This window comes from Taudactylus pleione, unplaced genomic scaffold, assembly GCF_031769625.1.
Source record: "Taudactylus pleione unplaced genomic scaffold, aTauple2 ptg000026l, whole genome shotgun sequence".
Taxonomy (NCBI): domain Eukaryota; kingdom Metazoa; phylum Chordata; class Amphibia; order Anura; family Myobatrachidae; genus Taudactylus; species Taudactylus pleione.
In genome coordinates this window covers 41,924,453-41,945,777 of record NW_028284428.1, presented here as the reverse complement: position 1 = coordinate 41,945,777, position 21,325 = coordinate 41,924,453, and the positions used below count along the sequence as shown (strand labels likewise).

Below are 21,325 nucleotides of genomic sequence, written 5' to 3'. Positions count from 1 at the left end.
GAGTTTGGTAGCACCACATCCTGAGTATATAGATAGATTACAAATATATATTGAACAATTTGAGAAATATATGCTCATTAATAATAGGGATTGGAAATATATCGCCCATTCTATGCAGATCTTTCATTTGTTGAAGTTATCTTTCTATCATAGCCAACATTAACATCTTCAGCAATTTGTTGGATCGAACCAGACAGGCTAGCCTTCATTCACCACGCGCACTAATGAGCCTACCCTGTTATTTGCAGTATGTTTTTCATGGATAACCACTTTCTGTATTATTATCTGTATTTCTGGATTCTCCTATGTTCAATGCACTCCCTGCCACACAGTCCAATTGTGTGCCCAGTGTGTTCCCCTTTTTAGACATCCGTTATGTCTGTTAAGGAATATTCCTCAAAGGCCACCCAAGAGAGGGACGCTTCTGTGCTAAACTCCAATGCCTACAAAAACTGTCAGGACAGATTCTCTAGTATAGCTCAGGATCAGGGGGGCTCTGTGATGGATGCTTTGCTGCAGCACAGCGGCATGTTCCCTGGCTCTGGTGTCCTTGCAGAGCCAGCATGGATTTCCAACTTGTCCCATGCCATGCTGGAGCTAGAAAACCCATGCTGTAGTTCATGGACATCCCCTGTAAATGGTCCTACTTCTGGACTCTCCTCCCCGCTGGTTTCTCCTCCACTGGCTCCAGTTGAAACGGCCTGGGTGCCGGGCTAAACGCAATCCTTACAGGCTTTGTGCATGTCTCTAACTCTTTACAACAAATGTTGAACCTGGCTGTCCTCCAGCGGCTATCCAAGTGTCCTATAACTACCTGCCTGCATTCAGATTATAACTCGGGTTCCGTGGTCTTCTCTCATGCAGAGGACGACTTTCCCTAATTTTCTGACCTAGAATTATCATCTGTACAGGGGTCGACTAGCCTATTCCGGTAAATGTTGAGGCTTTAAATGCTGTTAAGTCCACACTGCTTATCTCAGGAGGCTGCCGCCTTCAAATTCAAAGGAGTATTACCTTTCCTTCCTCTACTCAACTGGAGGACCTCAGCGCAGAAACTGGGACCCATCCTAGTAGGCATTTCCAGGTCTCCAAGTGTATCATGACTTTCTATCCTTTCCCTTCCTCTGACTGGACATAATGGGAGGTGCCTCCCCCAGGTGGAAGCCCCAATCGGGTGGCTGGCTAGGGCCACCATGCTCCCTCTTCCAGATGTGGGGCTAAATGTAGTAGACTGAGAGCCGGCTCCGCTGCGGGAATACATGCGAGTATGCCTGTACTTTTAAAGCAGCAAGCATGTTAAAAGCTAAACCAAGCTGACTAGACAGTGGCGCCGGCTCGCAGTTTTACATTCTGCCCGTGGCTTCTCTTAAAGATGCCATGGACAAGAAGAATAGTGCTTTCCTCATATTTATTTTTTTAATATTGCCATTGCAGCGCTTCAGCCAGCCCTGGTCTGCACTTGTATTACTAAGGCCATAGAGAGGTGGGCCGATTCCCTTGTCAGTAGTCAACAATATCGGGAAAGCATTTTTTTTATCTATGGGGGGAGCTATTGATTTGAGCATCCTGTCTGCTGTGGTTTCAGCCTCTACGGTAGCAACCAGGAGAGCAGTCTGGTTCTGCTCGTGGTGTGTGCACAATTAATCCAAAAAGACCCTGGAAACCCTTCTGTTTACTGGTTAAGTTCTATTAGGAACAAAATGACAGAAAATCCAAACTCCAAATAGGTACAACCTACTCCTTGCTGGTCTACACATGAATGCTGCTGCACACCTGTGAGAGAATTTGCCTTATTCCCTCAACATAGGAAAAACACAAAATTATAATATAAGGTGGTGCTACACAAAGCAAGATGACCAGAGCTCATATATAACACCCCATTAGTTTAATAGAAAATATGATAATTTTTCATTCATGTGTGTAATTTTTTATGCCCTAAAAATTAAATAATGCACATGAATTCCATCTAGTTAGTAATACATGCATGTCCATACCAAGTTGGACATTCTTGCCTAATCAATGCTTGGAATTTGTCAGAATTTGTGGGTTTTTGTTTGTCCACCCACCTCCATGAGGATGAATCACAAATTCTCAATGGGATTAAGGTCTTGGGAGTTTCCTAGCCATGGACCCAAAATTTTGATGTTTTGTTCCCCGAGCCAGTTTGTCTTCACTTTTGCCTTATAGCAATGTGCTCCATCATGCTGGAAAAGACATTTGTTCGTCACCAAACTGTTCTTGGATGGTTGGGAGAAGTGCTCTTGGAGGCTGTTTTGGAACCATTCTTTATTCATGGCTGTGTTCTTAGGCAAAATTGTGAGTGAGCCCACTCCCTTGGCTAAGAAGCATTTCCCCACACATGATTGGTCTCAGGATGCTTTACTGTTGGCATGACAGGATGAAGACTTTTGGAGGATGGCCTGGTGTCAAGAAGGGCAGCAAAGAAGCCACTTCTCTCCAGGAAAAACACCAGGCACAGACTGATTTTCTTCAAAAGGTACAGGGATTGGACTGCTGAGGACTGGGGTAAAGTTATTTTCTCTGATGAATCCCCTTTCAGATTATTTGGGGCATCTGGAAAAACGCTTGTCCGGAGAAGGATAGCTGAGCGCTACCATCAGTCCTGTGTCATGCCAACACTAAAGCATCCTGAGACCATTTGTGTGGGGTTTCTTCTCAGCCAAGGGAGTGGGCTCACTCACAATTTTGCCTAAGAACACAGCCATGAGTAAAGAATGTTACCAAAACATCCTCCAAGAGCAACTTCTCCCTACCATCCAAGAACAGTTTGGTGACGAGCAATGCATTTTCCAGCATGATGGAGCACCTTGCCTTAAGGCAAAAGTGATAACGAAGTGCCTCGGGGAACAAAACATCAAAATTTTGGGTCAATGGCTAGGAAGCTCCCCAGAGCTTAATCCCATTGAGAATTTGTGGTCAATCCTCAAGAGGCGGTTGGACAAATAAAAGCCCACAACTTCTGACAAACTCCAAGCATTGTTTAGGCAAGAATGGGCAGCCATCAATCAGTATTTGGCCCAGAAGTTGATTGACAGCTTGCCAGGGTGAATTGCAGAGGTCTTGAAAACGAAGGTCAACACTGCAAATATTGACTCTTTGCATAAACTTAATGTAATTGTCAATAAAAGCCTTTGACACTTATGAAATGCTTGTGATTTTACTTCAGTATACCATGGTAACATCTGACAAAAAGGTCTAAAAACAATGAAACGGCAAACTTTGTGAAAACCAATACTTGTGTCATTCTCAAAACTTTGGCCATGGCTGTATGTGCATTATTACATTTTTATGTTCTATTAGGGCCTGAATTGGATAAAATCATTGCAGCCGTGGCTGCCTCCAAATCAGATTCCCTGCCTTTCATGTAGCTAAAAATACGATCACGGGAATCCTTCAAGTCAACGCGCGTTTCGGCTCAACCTGGAGCCTTTGTCAAGACATATGGATAATGTGACCTGATAGATGATTTATACTCCCCGCCTCCTATCGGTATAGGGCATAAATCAAGACAAATACTGACTGTTGTGAAAAAAACCTCCTACCTCTGAGTATACACCCACCCGTCTGACCTCACATAACATCCTCGCAGGGATTGGTTACACAGGGACCCCCATAGTATCTGCATCGTCCGAAACCGGAAGTATGTGTCTGAAAACCCAGCGGCGCATCATATAGAACTAACCGCGTCTCTAAAAATAGAGAGCGAACATGTGTTCCCTGTACCACCCCACGTGGTGTCCGCGTCATCCAGGCCCGGAAACATGCATCCGGAAACCTGGCAGCGCTGCATCTAAAGCTGTCCGCATCTCAGAATACTGAGGGCGGAAATTAATTCCCTATCTCAGCACACATCGAGGTGGAGCTAGCGGGCAGTAGTCTGTCAACCAACTGGATAACTACTTTGTTGTCCTGGTAACCTGACGCTATGGCATGTAGTCATAGTAACCCGACCTAACACGTGACCTACTATAAACCTCCATAATGGGAATTTTCGAGCACAACAACATGTATACAAATATAATATACATACATAAATATAAAAACAAAATTTAAACTAATGGAGTCTTCATACGTAAATTCATTCTTGAATGGCAATCTATGTTTAAAAGGATCGGAGACTTGTCTTTTTATACATATATATTTATCTTGTTATAGTCCATAGAAAACAGAAAGAATCCCAGGTTTTATCGCTACAAGAAACATATATTCTGGTAAGCCCATCATCTGGAAAAGTTCCGGAATATTGTTACAGTACACAAGATTGTTATCTTGGCTAAAGAATGGCTTACTCTCTATTTCGATAAAACGTTATAGTAACATCCGGCTCAAGATAGTGCTTTTCTTGAGTCTGGATACTAAAAGCTCGCTAAATTCAAGTCACGAATTAAACCGTTTAGTTCCTTTTGAGAAAATTTGTTTGGAGTAGAGGAACTTTCTTCAAACGCTTTCGTCTGTGTTGTCACCTGCACTGGATGAAATTAACATTTCCACATTATCACATTCAACTTCGCACAAAGAACTGAATGATGGTACAGGGAAATCTTTGCTGTGTGGTATCTGTCGTTTTTCAGAATTCATACTTGGACATTCCCATTTGCGTTTCTTCAATTCATACCCTTCACATTTACAGCACAAAATAGCAGTCACTCAAGTGATCTTTTGGCTCACAACACATCATAGGTATGCCGAAATTAAGTCCTTTCGATCAACTTTAGTCCAATTGTGGAGTGATTCCACGCAGGTTTTACAAACTTTGTGAGGCACCCAAATCTTGTCTTGCTGGCTTATGTGACGTCCAAAATAAGCCTGATATGCTTGTTTTACAAATACAGTTATATTTTTTTCTTTCTTTTGCAACACTATATTTGCCACAAATATAACAAAAAACATCAGGATTGTTAGTACACCATCTCCGAGAAGAACTAATTTTTACGGCGAAAATGTTTTGTTTCACACATTCAGTGTGAACTCCCAACATAAGTCGAGGACGTACTGCACAAAACAAGCGCAAAGTGCGGGAAATTGGTTGTGGTGGGACAGAACAAAGGAACAGGAGGTGTGCTAACTGCGTCACTCAGTCCTCTTCGTTGCTCCTCTCTGTATGCTGGGAGGAGGCGTGGCTGTGGTCTGAGGCTGTCCCAGCAGGCTCAGCAATGCACTGCCACGCCTCCTCCCAGCGTTAGTGAGGAGATTTCAATGTGTTGTCTCAAACGTGACTACCAGCTGCGCTATCACAAATCAAACAAATTGTTATTGTTGAAAGAGGGTAGTTGTTAAAGCAAAACTAAGTCGATTCTGTTAAGTAAAGCAGACTTAGACTAGTAAGGTACTTCAAATGGAGGAAATTGACATTTATAATTTTTCATTAATTTGAAAACTGGTGCTAATCCAGCTATAGCGAATAACTAATGCGAAAATAGGACCTGTGAGTACGCTCAAACCGATCTTAAATCCTTGGCAAGAAAAAAAAATATTTTTTTGTTCCCCAGTGTAATACATGACGGGATTGCTCCCAAACATTAAACTCACAGTCCCCAGCTGACTGTAAGGCACATGGAAAATACACTTAGTCGCACGATGCTCACTCGTTATGTGTAACGCAACTTGTAGGATAGATGTATGTCAGCAGTTTACATCCCTGAGGTCGAAAACTGGGAAGCAGACTATCTCAGTTGTCAGGGCGTTTACATGGGCGAGTGGTCTCTCAATCCCGCCGTGTTTCAGTTGTTGGTGAATCGCTGGGGCTGTCCTGCCATAAGTATAATGGTCTCCCATCACGATTGCAAGCTACCCCAGTACTGCTCCTGAACTCGGAATCCTGATGCCCTTCTGACGGATGCCCTGTCTGTTTCATGACAATTCCTCTCAAATATATCTTTACTACTTTGTCGATGCTGCCTTGGGTTGTCTGCAGACTAAAACGGGAGGGCGGTTCAGCCATTCTGGTGGCTCTAGACTGGACACGCAGGCCTGGTCTTTGGATCCTACCCCTGGATCACTCTTGAATGGCTTTGACAGGGTGGCTGTTGAAACAGCCCTCTTGAAAGGGTTTTTCTGATGCTGTTGTGTGCACCATGCTTTGCGACAGGAAGCCGGTGGTCACAAGAACCTATTAGTGGGTTTGGTGAGCTTATTTTGCCTGGTGTTCTGCTCAGAAGCTTGACCCAGCAGTCTTCTAACTTTCCAGTTTCTTGTCCTTTTTGCATAAATGGTTGGCTTTAAGTTTCCCCTCTTCCCTCAAGGTTCAGGTTTCTGCCCTCTATTTCCAGTTTAAAAATGTGCTTGTACCAGCTGTGCAGCCTTTCCTTCAGGGGGTGCTTCAAATTCAGCCACCGTGTTTTCCTCCATTTGCCCCATGGGTTATGGTTTGGGTGTTGCGGGCTCTTCAGACTCCTCCTTCGGAATCCGTGGACCTTCGCTTGCTCACATGGAACACTGTGTTCCTTCTGGCTATCCAGAGGCGGATGTACTGTGAAACTAATGAAGCTTAAGCTCCAGGGCACCTAACCCCGGAAGGGCCCTGAAGCAAATTATCTTTTAATGAGTGAATTTTTCAACAAAATCAATGCAGTTTTTTAAGTGTGTCTTATTAAAATAAGGTTATTTTAGTGATAGAATCATAAGCCAATGGGTTGAAGTAGGGGGGTGTTTCTGAGTTCCCAGAACCCCCCTCCCCCTGATCAGTACTGTACAGCAGACACTATTTCTACAGCTCTGACCAGGGGAAGTGCAGAATAGAGAGCTGCTCTGTGTCACTGCTGAGTGCAGTACTGCCAGATGCCAGTAGATGCTCCCATCTCTATTTCTCCATTTGTGCTGTCCCATCTGCCAAAGGTTGGCCCTGTAGTGCTGACCACAAACTGAAAGCATATCTGACTGATGGATGGCATGTAGCTCAGTCGCAGGAGCACGCAGCATGGGGGAGAGACTTGACTCAGGGGGATTCCAGAGATTCTACTAAGAAGAAACAATAGCTGGGATACTACAGAGGAAGTGAGTTAGTTTTGATTTTGTATGTGAGCTACCTATAGTCCTCTCTCTCTCTCTCTCTCTCTCTCTCTCTCTCTCGGGTTTCTACACCTATCCCCGGATTTGGGAACATTGGGCCTGATTCAGATCCACTCGCAAGCGGCTGTCCGCTCGCAAGTGGGTCGATGTTCTGCACTGCGCATGCGCACGACGGCGGGAGCTCCGTCGTGCGCATGCGCCAGACGCGACGAGCGAAGGACTTTCCTTCGCTCGTTGTGTCTGATCAAAGGGGGCGTGCTGTCGATGTTGATTGACAGCACGCCCCCTTTGGTGGGCGTGCCGGGGGCGTGCCTCCCTGACGGAGGCGTTCCCAAGGGAACGCCTACCGTCAGAAGCCGGCCCACTGACATCACTAGTGATGTCAGTGGGAGTGATTTTGGCTCTGATAGAGCCAAAATCACTCCGGGCCTTGCGGTTGAAAACCTCAACCGCAGGCTCCGGCTCGCAGTTTCAATGGTCGCGATGGTCAAGACCATCGCGGCCATCAAACTGCACGCTCGTATAGGCTGTGGGTGGTGACCCACAGCTATACGAGCGTCCAGGAGGACGCTCCATAATTATGGAGGGCGGCCCTCATTCAGAGCGTGCGCTCTGCTCAGAGCGTACGGCTCTGAATGAGGGACATTGATCCCTATGCTAGGACACATCCTTCATTTACAATAAACTGTGTGTTAAAGTCCTCTGCAGAGGGAAAACAGTAGTTTGAACAAATGAGATACTCTGGCATTGAAAGATCATAAAGCCAAATGCATTTCCAGTGGGCTAAGCATGCAGTCAGCCCAGTAAAACCGTTCCCAATACACAACACATTACTGTAAGGCTATGTAAGTGTGCCCAGAGATTGATTCTTGCTGATGATGCCCAAGCTATATTACAGGTGCCAATATATGAACCTGTGTGGTAAGGTGAAGAATTAGAAAACCCACACACATTTGAATTTTTTCAATTAGAAAAGTGGTTCCTTGGATTAAGTTATAGAATAGAAATTAAATGTGTAATTTTGTTGCCACCCTGCATAATTTTAAATTAGATGGTCTACACTTATTGTTTTCTGTGTAGTGATACTGCTGCTGGCTTTGTATACTTAATCACAGGGTTAGAATAACACTTTGCAAGCACAGCCATATTGTGTGTACCTGCTCTCAGATAAAAAAAAATGTTAATGTTTTCTTTCTGGAAAAAAAAAAGTAACAGAAGAGGAAATGTCTGAAGCCTGTGCCAGCCTGGATGTAAACCGCCCTAACAAACAATACTTTCTATTGATTCTGCATCCTTTGGGAAACAAACATTGTTAAGTGCATATTACCTCATTGCTCAAGAATGAATTCTTAATAGGAGGCTTTGTACTGAAGAACAGAGACCCATACAGTGAAATTAGGAATTTGACTACAAAGGTGTATTTAAAATAATGTTTAATATGCCAGTTTGGCTATGCAATCTTTTGCAACCCTGTAAGATAAATTACTACATTTTAGTAGATTAGTATTTTTTTTCTTTTAAATTAATCATGTAATGGGTTTCAAAACAAGGTTAATTGTTGTTTTACGTGCTAAGTGTTGTAGCTATAAATGCGGAACTATGAGATGGCTTGTACTGCAGTAAAGTACTTAACATAATGTCAACTAAATGGTTATTAACCAGAAACACCCTTCACTAATGACAAATGATGAAGGAAACAAATTATACTAAACAGCGGTTTTTCATGAAAAGGTAATGTCTGAGTTAAGGTAGTAATTACTGGTTAATGAATATTGATTAGTTGTTTTTTTTTTTTTTTCCCTTGCAATGTAATTGCAACAAGGGCCAAAAAGCAATCGTGGTTCTAGTGTCTAACATTGCAGGGCATTTTAAAGGATTGTCAGTGTGCTTCTAATGATCCATAACCTGAAAATGCAAGTTTGCCTATAAAATAGAACTACTAATACTTTCTTACGCATTTGAATTTTTGGGGTGTTCCATGGAAAATAACTATTTTGATTCTTTCTTATTGAATGCACTGCGTAAACATTCGTAGTACTAAAATGGAAAAAGTATTTAAACACTTGGTTGACCCTCTTCCTCCAGACTTTCAAAACAGTCAGGAGAAATTTTGGACCTGGACTCTGAATGGGCCACTCCAGATGGCGAATTTTCTTCTGTCGAAGCCATTTGGTGTTGATTTACTTCTATGGGGCTTATCCAATTAGCCGCGGCTAATTAGCTCGCCCGGGGCTATCCAGTTAGCCCCAAAGTCGGCCTGACAACTGCACTTATCAGGGGGTTTTTCGGGACCTGATGTGTCCTAAAAAATAATCCATGTTAAGTGCCGTTTTTTCACCAAAAAAGAACACATAGGGACGTAAGCTTATCGTGGCTCCTATGTGTTAACGGGCGAACTATCCTATTAATTCGCCCGAATTAATAGGATAGGCATGTATAAAATATCTACGAAATTTGGGGATTTTTCAGCGAAAAATCCCCGTTTTTCGCCGATATCGAGGATCAATTAGCGCCCGAACACTGTTCGGGGCTAAATGGATATGCCCTTATATTTTGTATCTCTGTCCAGTTGCATTATCCAATTTCTATTGAGCTACAATTGGTGGACAGCTAGCCTTATATTCTCCTGCAAAATGTCTTAATAAACTTTTACATTTTATTTTTCTGTCAGTGAGAGCAGGCGGTCCTGGCCCAGAGTCAGCAAACCATCCCCAAAACCTTGTGCTCCCTCTATCATACTTTACAGTTGGGATGAAGTCTAGATGCTGGTGTGCTGTGCTTTTTTTTTCTCGACATAGGGCCAGATTCAGAGTTGTACGCCATTCCGATGTTTTCACAGACGAATGATTATCGCCCATCTGCCCATGAGTCGCACTGTGCATGCGCAATGTACATTACCAAAGTCGTTTGCAGCGAATATTTATTCACGGTGTGATTGACAGTCGGGGAGTGTTTGGGGATAGTAACGGGGAGTGTCTGCTAAAAGCACAGACGTGTCGCATCCTGCTACTGCAATCCCGTAGGCAGTAAACATGGCTCTGGCGTCTCTGTTCTTGTGGCCATCTGGGTGACCATAGACTCTCACAGGATCGCTTACATCGAATGAACTGCGACCGATGCTGCGTCATTGTACACAGATGCTTGGATTTGCAAAGACAGCAGTGGGCATCTCAATACACATCCTGGCGTCGCATATAGGATCGCAGCTGCAGTGGCAATACCGTACAGCTCTGAATAGGCCCATAGTGTTGTGTTTTTTGCAAATAACTCTACTTTTTGTTTCCTCTGTTCACAGAACATTTTGTCAGTAGCGCTGTGGAACATACAGATACTATCTAGTGAACTTCAGATGTGCAGCAATATTTTTTTTAATCTTATAGCTGGCCATACACTAGACCAACTTTCATCCAACTAGTTGGTTGGAATGAAAATCTGGTAATGTATTCTCAAATTTAAACAACTTGTGATTGTAATTTCCTCCCATAAATTACCAGATTTTCATTCCAACCAACTAGTTGGATGAAACTTAGTCTAGTGTATGGCCAGCTTTAGTCCTCTGAGATCTCATTTGTTTGAGGCATCCTTCACATCGGGCATTGCTTCCTGTGAATAGCAAACTGAAAACTTGAGAGGTTTTTTTAGGGCACGCCAACTGTAACCAACACCACCTCCAAATTTTTCTCATTGATTTTACTTCAGTTTATCTAGCACCTGACGCCAGTTAGTGTTTTTAGAACTCATAAGTGTAGGAGTTCACTATTTTTGTTGTTCGTTTAAACAGACTGTCTAAGTTGGTGACATTTTACTTTTTAATGACAATGTGTGTATATTGTATGTATACTGTGTGTATGTGTATATTAAATATATATACACTATATGGACAAAAGTATTTGACCACACTTGTTAATTATTGAATTGAGGTGTTCCAATCAGAGCTGTTGCCACAGATGTATAAATTCAAGAACTTAGCCATGCAGTCTCCATTTGCAAACATTTGTGATACAAAATGGGTTGTTGCTTGCAAGCCTCACATCAACAATGCCAAGCGTCGGGTGCAGTGGTGTAAAGCACACACACACTGGACTGTGGAGCAGTGGAAACATGTTCTGTGGAGTGGCGAATCACGCTCCTCTGTTTGGTAGTCACATGGGCGAGTTTGGTTTTAGCCAATCCTGGGAGAACCTTACCTGACTGACTTCATTGTGCCAACTGTGAATAATGGTATGGGGTTGTTTTTCATGCCCTTTATCTTCAGTGAAGGGCAATATTTATGCTTCAGCATACCAAGACATTTTGGACAATGCTATTCTTCCAACTTTGTGGCAACAGTTTGGGAAAGGCACTTTTCTATTCCAGCATGACTGTGCCCCATTGCACAAAGCAAGGACAATAAAGACATGGTTGATGAGTTCAGTGTGGGAGAACTTGAAACAGAGCCCTAACCTTAACCCCATCGAGCACCTTTGGGATGAACTGGAACGGAGATTGCGAAACTGGCCTTCTTGTCAAACATCAGTGCCTGACCTCATAAATGCTTGACTGAATGAATGGGCACGAATTCCCACAAACACTGCAAATTCTTGTGTAAAGCCTTCCAAGAAGAGTGGAAGCTGTTATAGATGCAAAAGGGGGATCAACTCCATATTAAAGTATATGTATACAATGTCATTACATTCCCTGTTGGTGTAATGGTCAGGCGTCCATATACTTTTGTCCATATAGTGCGTGTGTTTGTGTGTATATGTGTGTGTGATACTTGAAGCTGAAATCCTGGTGGTATGCATATTCCTAGACTTTGGGGTCAGTCCAATTAAGTACGAGTAGCGAGATTGTTTCATGAAACTGTACGACTTTGCACGAATGCACGCACCCAAAGATTCTCTAATCCAATTAAAAATGCCTATTCTTGGTACTCGCAGCGGAAGTTTGCGAAATGACATGATATGAGAGATGTGCATGAAAAAGTGGGGAGACTCTCCTGGACCCACCAAAATTGATAATTTTGTTAGCAGGACCGTATAGAAGGCTGTTTGTGGGCATTAGGAAAGTACTGAAGGTTTTCAAATGGATGATTTGTGCTTTTTTTTTTTTTTAAATGCTAAAAAAAAAAATTCTAAAAAGCAAACTTTTTTTTGTTTAATCTCAAACGAATTAAACAAAAATGCAAAAAAAAAAGGCACTTGGGGGTTCTTTGAAAAGTTGTAAAAAAAAATGTCAATTAAAAAAATACGGTTATTCAATTTGGGTGCCTAAACTAACGAAAAAGTAAATTTTGGGGTAATTTGAGGCCATTTGTTTTTAACCCCCATAAATGACATGTAATTATTGGACTAATTATGCTAATTGGAAACTTCAATTACCTAAGTGATCTTTAGGTGGGCTGTCGAAGGGGTTCAGCGCGGAGTCCTGACATTTTAACCTTAAAATAATGATTTTCCTTTCCATCTCTCACCCTCAGGGAGATGCCAACGGAAAAATGCTAATTTACTCTGGTTCAGTGCGAGTTCCTAATTGAATTGCAAAATGTGTTCGCTGTGCGAATTCGAAGAGAAAACAGCAACTCGCACCGAATTGGATTGACCCCTAAATGATGATAAATATACCCCTTTTTGTCAGTAGCCCCTTGAAAGACCTATCTACAAAAATGTATACTAAAAGTTATATCATTTTCACTGTAGCATAATTAATGTTTATCGCTCATACTGAACTATATCGAGATGAATGTTTAAACAGAAGAAACGTCATATTACTCATGTTTTATATTTCAGGATGTGTTTGCATTCTCAATGTGTACCATTGATATTGAGGCTTGCCTTTAAAAGCACTGCATATTGACATATTTAATCAATACCCACTTAACATATATTTTAATGTATACCATCTATGTCATATCTTCCCCTCCTTTTTCGCTTGTTCTTAGTTTTGTTTATTAAAACCATGAAGTAACTTAGATCAACGTAGGTCAAAACTTGTAATTGCCCTTGGTACTCATCCATTATATAAAGTGCTATTGATCACAAGGAATACAAAGTACAGAAGCCAGTATATAGTTTAGAAATCACACATCTTAAACGTTTTTTTTTCCCCTATCTGTAGTACTTGATCATCACCCATTTATTGTGTTAATTCTGTATATGCATTTATGCCTTTCACATATGTAGGTTATGTCAGGCAAATTGCTGATAATCAGTTACTCCCATACATTACCAGATTTTCATTCCAACCAATAAACTAGTTGGTTGTTTGGACAGAAAATCCTTAGGTGTGTACCCAGCTTGACTGTCGGCATCCTGACTGACAGGATGCCAAACGCATCCCGTTTCCATCTAGTAGTTTGGTTACATATGACTGAATCAGAACAAAGCAAAAAAAAAAAACCACTTGACACAATAATAATACAATTAGAAAAGTACAATTTATATAAATACACTAACATAAGAGTCCTAAAGTAAGCTGTACATTAATGTAAAATTTCCACATTAACCTAACCTTACTTAAATCCATCTTGGCAATATTACCAAATTAATATATAATATTGTAAAGTAATACAATACTTGCAAAATAAATACTAACCTCTCCTCATATCCAATTACATTTATGCTGGCCAAACACCTGCACGACCAGCATAAGATCAGATTCACATACGATTCCCTAGCAGTCCTAGCGGCACAACTTGTTGTTTTCCATTGCACATGATCTGTTGTACGATCAATTGTGTGCCTCACGCTCATCAGGGAAAAGTAATTGAAAGGACGCACGATGCATCGCATGCACAAAATACATGGTACGATCTGCACACGATACGATGGATAATATGGGCTGCACATCTGATCATACAATCTGTTTTAGGAGCTGCGGGAGCACGCATCTGATCGTATCCTACTCCAAAAGTACACGATTCATCGTAAGACTTGTCGACAATAGGGTAATTGGCCCAAAATTGTGCAGGTGTATGACCAGCATTAGTGTTAGTTACACATCCACTGCTTCACAGTAAAGGCAATTTACGTCTGCATTTTTTTTTTTCCTAAAGGCACATAGAACACTAAACCTAAAACATAATGGTGACAATTTTCGTAAAGTTGATTTCATTAAAACATAGCAGATTCCTGTTCAGATTGATGTTCAATGTTCAAATTATCTTGAACTCTTTTTTTTTTTTTCTCTGTCTTTGTTTTATGCAAAACTGTAATGAGTCTTCATTGGCAAAGAGTGTTATAATTCAATGCAGACACTAATTGGGAGGTTCCTATATTAGGATTGCCATAATATCCCTATAATCAGGGACAAATGAATTACAGCGGCTGTGGCTGGCTGACTTCAATTCTGCATTTCACTTGTTTTTGGTCAGCCACAGAACCAATGTGATTCATATATTTCTCTTATTAAAAAGAAGATATTATAATAACCATATCCTAGATGCATTTTCTCCTTTTATTGGTCGTGATTCAAGTATTGCAGGGGCGGATTGGGATGCAAAATCAGTCCTGGAAATTTTTGCAACAGCCCTAAATGGTGGAGTCTGTGAAGGAGGTGGTATCTGATGGCATATGTAAATGGAGCTGATGGTATATTAAGGGCATGTGGAGAAGAGTGAGCAAGAAACTGAAGAGAGAGAGACGAGAGAAAGAGAGAGATGAAATGTTTTTTTTCCTCATTTATCAATGTATAGGACTATCTCTATATAATAATAGTGCCACATATCAGTGTGTGCTGGGAGCTGTGCTATTCCTCCTCATATAACTGTACAGTCCCCTTTCCTCTTGTAATACCACATATCTGTGTGCTGGGAGCTGTGTTATTCCCGCTTATATATCACTGTACTGCCCCCTCTCCCCTATATAATAATACCACATAGCATTGTGTTGGGAGCTGTGTTATTCCCACTCATATATCACTGCAAGGTCCCCTGTACTGTAATTGATAACAAAAAATAACCCCCATTTCAGTGTGTGCTGAGAGTTGATAACACTCCCTCCCTATACCAACCCTGCCAGCCTTTAGTCTCCCCAGAGGGTCACTTACTAGCCTTTTTCCAATGCTGGTCTCACTGCTCCCACAGTCACAGCGTGGTCTTGGTGAAAGAGGAGTGGGTCCGGCTTCCTTCTGCACTTTCTGGAGCCACCAGTGAGATACTCATCCGTGTCTCCGACATTGCGTTCCGATTGAAGAGTAGGAGCGCCATGCAAAGCAGGAATAGTCCAGTGATGCTGTTCAGGTTGTGTTGTCTAATGACGAGACCGCACTGGGGGGTGAGACACCTGGTGATGGGAAAGGTAACTGCAAGGCAGTGTTACTGGCGCAGCCATGAGAGACTGTTTACTCTGCACAGCCCAGCCGGCCACAGTCACCTGACATCTCGGGCTCTCACCTGCTGCTGCTCACACATACAGCCACGTTCCTCCCCCTTTCCCCCATATTTACATTCTTGGCTGTAAAATTACTGTCTGTGGTTAATATAACATAATGGTTTTAGTGGTCTTTTTAATAAACTGTAGATTAAGGGAGGAATACAACTGTGGGATAAGTCCTGGTTTTGAACACCCAAACTGTTATTTTACACGGCTCAACTTCGTCTAATTGGGCTTGACAAGTGCGATAATAACAATTGAATTGCAACATTGGGTGCACATCAATTAGAGCACCTTAAAAACAATTGAATCGCCCTCTAAGTGACTAAAATCTTATTTAAAATAAAGTGTCAACTTTTCTGAATGGTTTTAAAATAATAAAAATAAAGAAAAACCTGTAATGTTCCTTTTCCTCTCGATTTACATAAGAGAAGTGTCCTGGTCCATAATCAAGGGGTATCTGCTATGATTTAATATTTGACTGTCCACCTGTCTCAAAAACTGAAGCGTTTAACACAGGCCAACTGTTCTCCAGTGGACATTCTGAAACATCTGCATCATTGTGAAAACCCTGTGCCTATTCAGGGGAATAGAAACATTACAGGCTCCACACTATACTCTAATAAGCTCAACTTACTCTGCCAGATCTAACTCTTTTGTGTGGAAGAGTCTAATATTCTTCTGTTGTATTACATATGGATACTAAGCTTGGCAACCAGGTGGTGGGTTTTTTTTTTTTGTTTTTTGTTTTTTGGCGAACATTTATGTTGGAATTTTATCTTTCATGGTGGGCAAATTTATCTACTGACCCCACTGCCTGTGCCCATGTCCTCCAATCATTCAGCTTGGCCACAATATATTTGTAGAAAATGTTGACATTATTCAGTAAATGGGTTTATTAAGCTTGCTATAAATGTATGTTGTCTGCTTAAGTTTGGTGATAAGCATACTGTAGTTCAAATTATACAGGCTGTCCAAGTACATACATATGGTATTCTGATGACCACATTTTCACAGAAGCCCATATAAATAAAATATAAGTGAAGAAACATTTAGCGTCCACTGGTTCCTGAGGTAAATTGAAAAATCTATATTAAAGCCAAGCTTCGGATTCTAGACATCATGTAATGCATTCCCTGTCCAGACCTACACTGCTCTATCACCCAACCTTCACCACATCCAACACACAAAATATTTAGTCTACCAGTATTTGAAATAAATATTTTATTCTTGACAACATGCATAAGTTACAAAACTGATAAAACAAGTGACAGCCTGTCATCCCTATTGTTCTACACCAGTCGTCTCCAACCTGTAGCTCACAAGCTACCGGTAGCTCGTGGTCTTAATTTTGGTAGCTCACCTAGCTGCAGTACTGCCAGGTCAACTAGGAGGAAGTGACCTCAGACATGTGCTTCCCCGTGGCATCGACCCCATTGGTGGAGCCGCAGGGAAGTACGTCATGTGATTACCGCAGCCTCTACAGCAATCACCTGACTTGCATCCCCGTGATTCCACCCACGGCGTCTACGGCGGAGCGAGTGACTCTCGCCCAGCCCTGCTGGGAAAATCACACAGCAACCCTGCCTATATCTTTTGCTCCTCTACTGCACGTACCTCCTTGAAGCCGGTAATTAACAGTGAAATGCGCCTGTGTGTCAAATTGTATTTACAAACTACAACAATATCACTGTAATAATAAAATGCATTTTTATTTTCTATGAAACTTTTTTTTTTTTCATTAAATGACCTTCAATTGTTCGGTTATTAGCTTTTTTTTTTTTTACAATTTTAGTAGCTCACACCTCATTTAATGTTGTAGACCACTGTTCTACATCCTATGCCCTATGTACTTTTTAAATATAAGATCCTAGGAGCTCATTCAGACCCGCTCCTTAAGATGCATACTCTCGCTGCTGCCGATTGTATGCAGCGTGTATGTATTGTGCGCATGCATCGCAGTGCACGTGCGCATAACTTAGTGAGAGTTCACAATGCATTCGCTCACTGCGCATAGACAGCCCAGCAGAGTGAGTGCCAGGGGAAGCCGTTTGAAGGTGGTAATCGGCTGGGCATTAAAAACAGGGCGTGGAGGTGCAAACACAGGCGTGTCTGAGCATCTCAACGGCGTTTAATAGGTGTGCATAATTAAAAGACAGCATCATAGTACACGTCACCTGGCTTGTTTTTACACTGAAGTGCTTGCGGAAGGGTATGGGCAACCTCAGGCGCTGCAATAGCATCCGATGTTACCCGATGTACTGATGGTTGCATACACTTCCTAGACATGATGTGCACAAGTGGGCGTCTTAAAACAGGCTGGTGGGTGTCTGCATAAACTGTGATCGCTCTCTAAGAAATACTGAGCGTGCTAATGCATGGCTGTGCGATAGCACTGCCTACGCAATTTGCATACATATCGTGCGAGCGATCGCATCTAGCGAGTGGCTCTGAATCAGGCCCAGAGTTCTATCTAGTACTAATCGTAAATAACTGTTGTTGTGTTAGTAATCATACAGCTTTCTGCTGTGATTCTTTATCATCTTGAGAACAAAGTGACATTTAGAATATAAATTACTATGTGTATTATAAAAGACCTAGGGGTCTATTTTAAAAGTATTTGGGGCCAATGCTCTGAAAACTGGTTTTCTGAGATGCGACACATTATTTAGTAGTAGGCCATTTATCATCAGACTTCCACCACAAACACAGTCCTAACAGCTTTCTATGAGAAGTGTAAAAATATTTACAAAGCCCTGAAAAGCTCAGCTGGCACCTTGTATCCTATGGGCTAAATTTCTGCATCTTTTTCATCAGAGTGCGATATTTAAGTTCCTACTCAGACAGCCTATACTTACACATGCACTGCCCAGCGTGCAATTTGTAAAGCCCTGGAAGTATAGTGATGGCTATCACAAACATTAGTGAAACTCTTTGATGGGACAGCATAATATGCTTTACCAGGCAAGATGTTCTTGATAAATGGCCCCAAAGATGTTAATGTCAATCCCTAAAATTTATAAATATGTGCCTATTTCTGTTAAGTAATATTAGAAATTTGGAAACTTCTCTCAAAGAAGCCATCTCTAGACCGGCTTACTCTTATTCAAGGAAGCCGTAAACTATGGTCTTCAGTTTGACATTGTACATACAGTATTTGGTCAAATCTACAGAATTTCTGGTAGACCATATATGTCAGTCATAGTAAGAAGTTTGCCGATCCCTCTCAGCAATGCCCTCTGCTAGTCTTCTGACAATCTATTTATTTCAATGTAAGGACTGATTAAATAGCATATTATAGGTTGCAAAGGATGGCACAGCAATGAAGTTGGTTTCAGGAAAAGTAAAGTTACTGTAACCTCAAATATTATTAGCTGAATTGTTTCTAGCAGAGGGCAATGAATATGGCAAACCTATTTCCTCTTTGCAGGTTATGAGAAGACAAACGTTTTGTTTACCACTACTTTGGCTGCTCTATAATATTGTCAGTCCTTCTGAACATATTGCCAAATAAATTAAGTATTGGCAAGTGATTCTAAGACAGTACAACATATGGTATAGCCATTTTTTTTAAATCTTTTTATAGCTTTCAATAACCTTGGGATGATCAGCATACTTAAAAGGAGAAGCCCATCTTATGTTGGAGGAAAATTCTCATTGTTCTCCTTTCAAACTCCTTGTGAATAACGTTATTGATTGTCCAATGGCTCTGAGAAGTGTCCTAAAATATAACATACAGATGTGTCCACATACATCTAGCCCCCTTGTGCATTATACAGCCCATCTAGTCATGCTATGCCGTGGCATGATTCGGTAGCACTGGGCGTCTTTTGGTGATATTTTTACCTCCTATACATTTTATTTGCACAGTGATGTGAATAGGACACACAAGCAGATTCTGCTGATTAAAATATGCTGCATGCCTATGTTCTGTGGGAATCTGTATGAAATACCGACAGAGAGGATGCTGGCTGTCAATACACTGACAGCTGGCATCCCGATGGTTCGAATCTCGATAGGGGAACGGTGAGTACTGGTCCCCTGTCCTGTTTACTCCCTAATTTTTTTGGTATCCTCATACGAACTCTCCCTACTCCGCACCCTAACTCTCCCGGTAAGTGCCTAAACCTAATCCTACCCCCTTAGTGCCTAGCCCTAACCTACCCCTGGTGGTGCCTAAACCTAACCCCCCTCTGTCTGGAGCCTAACCTCCCCCCTCCTGCAGCCTAATCCTAAGTCCCCTTGCAGTGCCTAAACGTAACCCGCCCCCCCCTTCCCCGCGGCTGATACTTAACTTGCCCCGGTCTCCTTACGATGGGATGCTGGCTGCAGGGATTCCTACGTCTGCACAGCCACTGATACTAAAATGTAGCATTTCGCTTGCAGACACATTCGCACCTGTACGAATAAGACTAGTTTGAAGGTAAAAAGTCATACCAAAATACGCTCGGCGCTGCCAAGTCACAGTGCTCATGCGTTGTGTAACATGACTTGTAGCGCACGAAGGATAGATGTATGTGGCCACACATCAATATAAGGTGCAGATTCACAGAGACCTATTGATTTCTGTATAATTCCATACACATTGTGTTCTTGCTGTTGCATGCATCATGGATTCAGTATCCAGACAGCAACTAATCATTTTCTGTATCCATCTGGTGAAGGCTGTATAGGAATTGATGTTACTCAGTGTTCACAGTTAACTGACATCAAACAGATGTCACACAGGATTTGTGGCTATTTTCTGAGATTTAATTCATTAATGAGAAAGAAATGGAAGAGAACTAAGCAGGAAATTGTCATTACCTTAATAAGAGGGAAGGTGCCATTTGACAGTAGGAAGTGACTGGAGACCAGAATCCATATATAAAATACCCGTTACAGACTGCAGCCTATTACTTGTACTTGCATCTGCAAAAATAAAGGTGTAATTACAGTAATAGTAGGGGGCGCAGCTGCTAAGAGCCCTGAGAAAGGTGGTATGGGCACTGCTGCTATCAAAGCCTTATGTGTAAATGTAGTTTTTGCTTTTTTTTTTTTTTTTTTTTTTTAACCCATGGACACTTGCTATGGGACCCACAAATGTCTGGTTATGCCCCTGGTCATAGTCTTACTGAATTGAAAACTGCTATACTGCAAACCATCTGCCTTCAAAAGGTGGCCTAATATTTCTATACAAACCAGTAAGTAAGGAGGCTGACTGTATAGCAATAACATTGAGAGTATTGCTGGAAACATTCGATTGATGCAGTTGGGTGATGATGATGAAGTCACTAATCACTTGATATGTGTAAGTGCATGCCCACAATGCATGTGACATTGTGACACTATATTTTTTTTTTTAGAGGGGGGGTGCAGTAGCATGTATATCCAAGCAAAAATGATGTATATGGGCTTGCACTGGTATATTGGGTGGATTGGGAACATACTCTGCCATATGCTGAATAGGCACACAAGTGTACCTATTTTCCACCTGAGCAGAATAGATTTAATTATGCTCTCCCTATTTGACAGTGGGAACCGCAAATGTGGAATAATTCTCAGGGCCGTCAGGAATGACATAGACACAACCTCATCCCTATAAATTCAAGGACACTCATTTTGTACTTTTCGGTTGTACTTTTACAGAAAAGTGGCTTTTTAGTCGCACTTCAATGTAATAAAAAGACTTAAACACAAACGTAACATGTAATAAAAACAGCCATGATGTCCGCTAACTAATATAAAGCTTCAGTTTGACAAATGGGCAGATATGTGCAAATAAATTAAGTAGCTTGGACTTCCATTTGTAGCACTTGTTTACTTTACTGTCTCCCTGTGTGTCTAGTCCCAAAACCAAATAACTAGATAGAAAAGTCAGGGAAATTGTTTCTTTATAGGCCGCGCTGCTTGAATTTGTATGTGCTATAAAATCATATGGTAAAAGGAAAATGAGACAAATATGC

General features: G+C 41.7%; 1 protein-coding gene across 8 annotated transcripts in view; it reads left to right on the top strand.

The window, feature by feature from the left end:
* The window catches only part of CASK (calcium/calmodulin dependent serine protein kinase), a 450,595-nt gene that overhangs the window by 327,797 nt on the left and 101,473 nt on the right, over positions 1 to 21,325 (top strand). The window lies entirely within an intron of this gene.